The following is a 7,985-nucleotide window of genomic DNA, read 5'->3' as shown; positions in this document are numbered from 1 at the left end:
AATTGGGAGTTATTTTATTGTACTTATTTATAGTTTTGTATTTCTTGAAATTTCTATTATTTTTATAAGCAGAAAAATGTTAAAAGAAAATGAGATTGTATGGATTTGGCATGCCTTGTTCTCGGTGAATCCATGTTGGCTCTGAATAATCACAACTTCCTTTTCTAAGTGTCCACAAACTGTTCATTTAATGAAACATTTTAGAGTTGTGCCATGAATAAACATAAAGCTCATAGTTTGTCATATGTGACATATGCTTTCTTGGATGTCCTGAAAGTTAGGATAGTTGTCTATCTCTAGATTTCTAGTATGTACCTATCCAGGTCTCCATGATTCCTCAAAATTAACAGCAATGATTTTTTTGATTATATGGAAGTTACATGATCTCTCTGGATCCTCAGATGTAACTCTCCGGGCCAGAAAATTTAAATTCTTTTAGAGCAACTAAGTGTTTTCACTTATTATGGGCTTCAATTTTCTCTTAGAAAGGTTTATTCTACCTATTTCTGCTGTAAAATTATCTTTGATGGGTAAAACAGGAGTGGGGCAGTTCTTTCTAATCTGATTCAGGCAGAAGGTCTATACTGTCTCTTCACCTTGTTCTGAAAAACCACAAAAAGAAATCAAAAGTCCTTTTCCTTAGCCTTATATTTACCTTTATGACTTTGCTCTTTATAGGTCCACACAACATTTTTTTTTTCCTATTCAAAGAGTAGAAAGAAAACCTGGACCAAGAGTTGATTTTATCATTTGTAAAGACATTGCTTTCTCTTCTAACCTGAATCTTGATTTTCTTGGCCATAAAATGCGGATCTTAGTAATTATCTTACTTCTTTCTCAGGCCAATAAAGAGGCTCAAATGGGACAATAGATGAGCAAATACTTTCTAAATCTTGTGTTGGAGCAAATGCAGTATAATCTCCATGAAAAGATTTGCAAATATTTTGCTGAACTGCTCCATTTTGTCAGTCATGTTGGTTCCTGATCATCATTTGAAAAGTGCCATCTGTTTGAAATTTTACCAATCATTTGCATGTTTCTCATATCTTAAGGTCTTTCAAGGAGCAGTTATTTTTTGTGTGCTCTTATTACTTGGTACATATTTTGATTACTTATTTAGCTAAAACTTACAAATAACATTATTTATTGTGTTATAATGCCTGCCATACCTCTCCAAACCTCAACTCAACTCTTGGCCTAGGCTTTGAGTTCCTTGAGACAAATTCCAATTCATTTTTATAACTGTCCGAGTGCTTATATACCGATGTTTGCTGAATGAATGAATCAATGAATAAATCAATTAATGAATGACAATCACAGCTATAAAATCCTTTACACATATAAGAAATTGTTCTTGGTTGTTTCTTTTTCTTTTTCTTTTAGTATACTTTCTTTAAAATCCACATTGTATCATTCAGGCAATTAACACTTTCCTTGTGTCCTGTTCTTTCTTGATTATACTGTTGATTTCATTTCTGATAGCCTCTCTCACACTGAGCCATATTCCTCCTTAGAATCTCCTCCTTAGAACCTCCTTAGAATCTCTTGGGATCATATGTAATTTGTCAAATCTGCTCACTCATTACTTCTTTGGCTATTACAATATCCTAAAAGTGATAAGGTCACTTTCTCCCACGAGATCCATTTCTATTTTACTGATTCTTGTTAATAGCACTAGATTTGGAGTAACAAATTCTGCCTATTTCAGCTTGTGTGTTGGTTTTGTTTTGTTTTGTTTTGTTTTGTTGTTTTGTTTTTTAGTAACAAAGTAGTATTCCATTGTATGCTATGCCACATTTTGTTTATCCATACATCAATTGATGGACATTTGGGTTGTTTTCATCTTTTGGCTATTATAAATAATGTTGTTATTAAACATTTGTATACGCTTTTTAAAATTTTTGTGACCATAAATTTTCAATTCTCTTTGGTCAATTCTCTAGTGGTGGAATTCCTGGATCATATGCAATTCTATGTTTAAATTTCAGAGGACTTGTTAAACTATTTTCCATAGTAGATGCACATTTTTACATTTCCATTAGGAGTATATAATGGTTCCAATTTTCCGCATCCTCTCCAACACTTGTTATTGTCTGTATTATTATTATTATTATTATTATTATTATTACTACTACTACTACTACTACTACTACTACTACTACTACTACTACAGTAGTAGTTATAAAATTGTATCTCGTTTTGGTTTTTATTTGCATTTCTCTAGTGGCTACTGATGTTGAATATCTTTTCAAATGGTTATTGGATATTTGTGTATCTTTGGAGAATGATCTATTGATATTCTCTGCTCATTTTTCAATTGGGTTGTTTTCTTTTTATAATTGCATTTTAAGTGTTCTTAGTATATTCTGGATACTAGTCTGCTGCCAGATATATAATTTGCAAATATTTTCTCTTATTCTGTTGATTGTCTTTTTATTTTCAACATATCATCTTTTTAAGTACAAAATTTTTATACTTTTATTAAATTTATTTTATCAATTTTCCTTTTGTTTCTTATATTGTGGTGTTGTGTCTAAGAAATTATTGCCTAATGCAAGGTGATGAAAGCTTTCTCTTATGTTTTCTTCTTAAAGTTTTATAGTTTTAGCTTTTACATTTGGGTCTGATTATTTTTGAATTAATTTTTGTATATGGCATATGGTAGGGGTTCATCTTCATTCTTTTGAATGTTTTCCTGTTTTTTGTTGAAAAAAACTTTCTTCCATTGAATTGGCTTTGTACCATTGTCTGAAATAATTGACAAAAAGAAATATAAGGGTTTATAGACTCTCAATTTTATTCTATTTACCTATGTTACTAACCCAATAGAGTACCACACTATCTTGATTACTGCTGTAATTGAGAAAGTTTTAAAATTCGAATGTGTAAATCATTCAATTTTTTTAAAAAAGATTTTGACTAGTTGGGCTCCCTTGTATTTCCATATTAATTTTAGGATCGGCTTATAAATTTCCGCAACAATCCATTTGAAATTTTGATGACTCTGATTCAGTTTGGGGAATACTGCCATCTTAACAATATTAAGACTTCCAATCAGTGATGATGGTATATATTTTTATTTACTTAGATCTTTAATATCTTTCAATGATGTTTCAGTGAATTAGTCTTGCACTACTTTTGTTAAATTTATCCATAAATATTTTTTTTTTGTTGCTACAGTAAGTAGAACTGTTTCTTAATTTAATTTTTTCTGTGTTCTTTGTTAGTATATATAAATATAATTAATTTTTAATTGATAATATATCCTCTTCCTTCCTCACTTAGTTTATTCACTCTAATAGGATTCTTTTCTTTCTTTTTTTTGGGGGGGGGCAGATTCCTTAGGATTTTCTAAATACAAAACCATGCTATTGTCAAATAAAGATCATTTTACCATTTCCTTTCTAATATGAGTATCTTTTATCACTCCTTCTTGCCTGGTTTCCCAGGCTAGAACCTCACTACAATATTGAATAGAAGTGGCAAGAGGAAATATCTTTGTATTTTTTTTAATTTTAGGAGAAAAGCATTTTAATCTTTCACCATTAAGCATTGTGTTAGCTGTGGGCTTTTTGTAGATAACTTTTATTAAGTTGAGGACAATCTCTTGCATTTTTATTTTGTTGAATGTTTTTATCATGAAAGTATATTAGCTTTTGCCAAATTATTTTACTTGTTTTGTTTAAGTTATCATGGCTTTTGTCATTCATTCTATTATTATGGTGTATTACACTGATAGATTTTCATATGTTAAACTAATGTTGCATTCCTGAGATAAATCCCACTTGATTATGATATATAACCTTTTTATATATTGCTGAGTTTTGTTTATTAATATTTTTTGAGCATTTGTGTGTCTATATTCTAGATTCTTATGATATTTTTGTCTGGTTTAGGTATAAGGATGATATAGGTCTCATAAAATGAGTTGGAAATTGGCCCTTCCTCTCTCCTCTAATGTTTGGAAGTGTCCATGAAGTGTTGGTGTTATTCCTTAAATATTTGGTAGAATTCACCTGTAAAGCCAGTTGGACCTGAACTTGCCTTTGTGGGAATTTTGTTATTGCTATTATTATTATTAACTTAAACACTTTACTTGTTATAAGTTTATTTGATGTTCTTTTTCTTCTTGAGTCAGTTTTGGTAGCTTGTGTCTTTCTAGGAATTTTTTCCATTTCATTTAGGCTACCTAGTTTATTGGCATACAATTGCTCATATTATTCTCTTGTAATCAATCCATAAAGTCAATAATGATATATCTTCTTACATTACTTTTTTTCATAATTCAAGTCTCTTTTATCTTTTTTGGGTCAGTCTAGCTAGAAGGCTTTTCAATTTTGTTGTTCTTTGTACAGAACAAATTTTGGTTTTATTAATTTTCTATGAGAATGTTTTACCATTCTCTATTTTATTTCCTCTCTAATCTTTATTATTTACTTCATTCTGTTGGCTTTGGGTTTAGTTGTATCTTATGCTCCAGTTTCTTAGGGTAAAAAGTTGCTAATTTATTTTATACATTTTTAAATACAGGCACTGACAGCTACAAATTTTCTCTAAGCACTGCTGATCTTCATCCCATAAGTTTTAGTATGTTGCATTTTTTTTTTCATTCATCTCAAAGTATTTTCTAAGTTCCCTGTGATTTCTTCTTTGATCTATTTTCGAGTTAGGAGTGTATAATTTCCACATATTTGTAAAATTTCCTCACTTTCTTCTGTTGATTTACAATTTCATTCCATTGTAGTCTAAGATTATACTATTTATTATTTCAGTTTTGTTAAATTTATTTATTTAGAACTGCTTTATGGCCTTATATATGTCTTATTCTGGAGAATGTTGCACATACACTTGAGGTAAATGTGTATTCTTTTGTTGTTGGGTGCTCTAAATTAATTGTTCGTTTTAGTTATAGTACTTTTCAATTCTAAAATTTCTATTGATTTTTCTTTATAGTTTCTATCTCATTGATATTCTTTATTTGGTGAAATATTATTCGCATACTATTCTTTAATTCTTTCTTCATGGTTTCCTTTAGCTCTTTGAACATATTCAGACAGTTGTTTCAAAGTCTTAGACTAGTAATTTGTATGTTTTGGCTCCCCAGAGGCAGTTCTATTGATTGCTTTTTTAACCTGTGTATGCACCATACTCTCCTATTTATTTGCATGTATCATAACTTTTTGTTGAAAGCTAGGTACTTAAAATATAAAATGTGATAACTCTGGAGATCTGATTTACCCACACTCCAGAGATATTGTTGTTGCTGTTTGTTGTTGATGATGATGTTTGATAGTTTACTTTCCTAAATTAATTCTATAAAGTGAGAATTCTTTGTCATGTATGACCACTGATGTCTCTCCTTGATTATCTTAGTAGTCAGCTAATGACTAAACAGAGATTCCCTTAAGTGCCTTGAACCAATATGTTTCCCTGCCTTTGCCAAGGAGCTCTGTATGTGTTTGGGGACATATTCCTGCTTGTACAGAATATCAATGTCAAACGAATATGAGAAATTAGGGCCTTCTCATGTCTTTCCTTGGATTATACAAAGCCCTGAACATGCATTTGGGTTTCTAGATTCACAGGAGTATACTGAAGGTTTATCAAAGCCCCCAGTGACATTTTTTTCCAGTTTTTTTTTTTCTTTTTCAGGTTTTTTTTTTTTTGTCAAACTTTTGTTACCCCAAACTGATATTGCTACCTCAGGCAGCTGCAATGTTAAATAATTGCTGCTGACAATTTTTGACAGGGATAGGGTTGTTTGCATAGAGTGAGCTCTGAGTCAAATCAAATAAAGGCAAGCCTTGAGAATGGAGCTTTTCAGAGAGTCTCTAGACAGGTAGAATTATGACAATTAACTTGCAATAGGGCTCCTAGGAGCTACAAACCCATTTTCCTCCTCCAGTGTTTGCTGGGCTGTTGGTTTCCACAGCTTCAGTCATTGTGTAGCTGTCAGTTTTCAAGGTTGCTGCAGAGCTGAAGAGAATAGAAATAGAACAAGTTGAAATTTCACAAAACTCACTGCTCTTACTGATATTCAACCACTTTTATTGAATAAATACTACTTGGATTGTTGCAAACTTTTGGTTAATTTCCATTGCTCTAAAAAAGTTGATAATTTTTTGCCAGTATTTTGGTGCTTTTATAGAAGAGCTGATTTTCAGGAATTTTTACTTCACCATCTTCAGGAAGGACAACTTTTGTCCCTAGAATTCAAGTAAAGTACTCTTAAGGTGTCATGGTAGAGTGAAAAATCATAGGCTTTTAATTTATACACACTGTAGATTAAATACTGGCTCAGTTACTTGCTCATTGTATGATCTTAAGCAAATGGTTATCCTCCCTGCTTGTCAATTTTCTTATTAATTCAGTGAGGATGATACTGCCTATATAATAAGATTGTTGTGAGAATTAAATAAAATGATTGATATAAAGCTTCTGCTACATTGAAGGTATTCAATGCATGTTAATTTTGCCACTTGCCTTTCTACTTAACTACAAACAAAGTGATTTCAATTTCAGTAAGTTTCTATGTTGGAGTTGCCCAATTTATAAGGTACAAAAATATGTAATAATGGTGTTAGGATGCTCAGCCAGTAGATACCACCACATTAGCTGTCACTTTTTAGCTACAGACTCATTTGCAATGCGGCTTTAAGACTTGGTTATGGCATTACAACTCCATTTTCATGTGTGTCTCTCAGCATTGGGTTGGCTTTAATAACAGTGGTACTATATTGTTGACTTATTTTCAACCTCTATTTATCACCACATCCTATGGATCTTTTTTAGCCCTACTCACACATAGCCAGTTATTTCTTTAATTTTTATTCATTGTTAGATTTATATAGTACCTTCCTCCCTAAAAGCTTAAGGTACTGTACAGAGAACTTAAAAACATGGCCCATCGAACATTACACATCTAAAATAAAGTCAAAAATGAGGAAAGTAGGTAAGCAATGAGCAATGGAAAGTCTGAGGGGTGATGGATGATCAGAAGAAAGGGAAGAAGCTTTTGTTGTGTAGTTTGCTTGTTTGTTTGGTTGGTTGGTATGCCACTCTAAGAACTTATTCCTGGTGAGTTTTTTTCTTTTAATCAGGTCTTTCATCTAGTCTGAAGATTCCTGATGTCATTTACAGTTCAAAAAGATAGGTATGTTTTACCTGTACAGATTTGGGTAAACAGAAAACAATTCAATGTGCAATATCTTCTATTTCTCAAGCCATAAATACAAATGACAAATAATTTTAGCCTCAGAATCATTTTTCTTGACAAGGGAACATGCTAATGAATTGTGAACTGTTGGTAGAAAAACTGTGTCTTGCAGAGACAGGAGTCGTATTCCATGTTTACTGATGGCAGACAGTGCTAAAAGGAATAGGTTCTTCATCCACTGTGAGCCACTAAGAGCATTACACTGATGTAAAGTATAGTAAATTATGAATATGACCAGGGATAATTGGGAGGAAGAATGATAATAGTGCTTTTACTTGCTATCCCTCAAACTCTGGCATCCTACATTGTACAATTTCAGTTTACAAGTATAAGTCAAATGGCTTTGGTGTTTAGAGTATGGATCTGGTATTATGGAGAGTATTGAGGGGCATGCATTAATGGATATTGGCCTTTGCCTCTCACATTGACTTGTTGAGATAATCCACAAGACATTTTTTGTTTAATAACAGTGTTTTACACATACACACACACACATACACATTTTCCCTCTAGTGCATTAAAGTGTGGTTTATGTGATCAGAGTTCATTATTCGTTTTTTAAAAAAATCTTAATTACCATTAATACTTATGCCAGAGGGGCTAAATCGACTCAGATAATTCACTGGCTCATTAGCAGATAAGTAGGAGAAGCATTTGTAAATAATTTTTCCTGCCTCCTGTTACCATGAGTGAGAGCAAGTTGACTTTAAATTTTTTCACAATTCATAATGAATTGGGAGCTCCAGGGTTTTGCCAATTATTTCATTAA

This window comes from Pteropus alecto, unplaced genomic scaffold (assembly GCF_000325575.1).
Source record: "Pteropus alecto unplaced genomic scaffold, ASM32557v1 scaffold654, whole genome shotgun sequence".
NCBI lineage: Eukaryota > Metazoa > Chordata > Mammalia > Chiroptera > Pteropodidae > Pteropus > Pteropus alecto.
The sequence above is the reverse complement of the archived record's forward strand: the minus strand, read 5'-3'. Positions refer to the sequence as shown.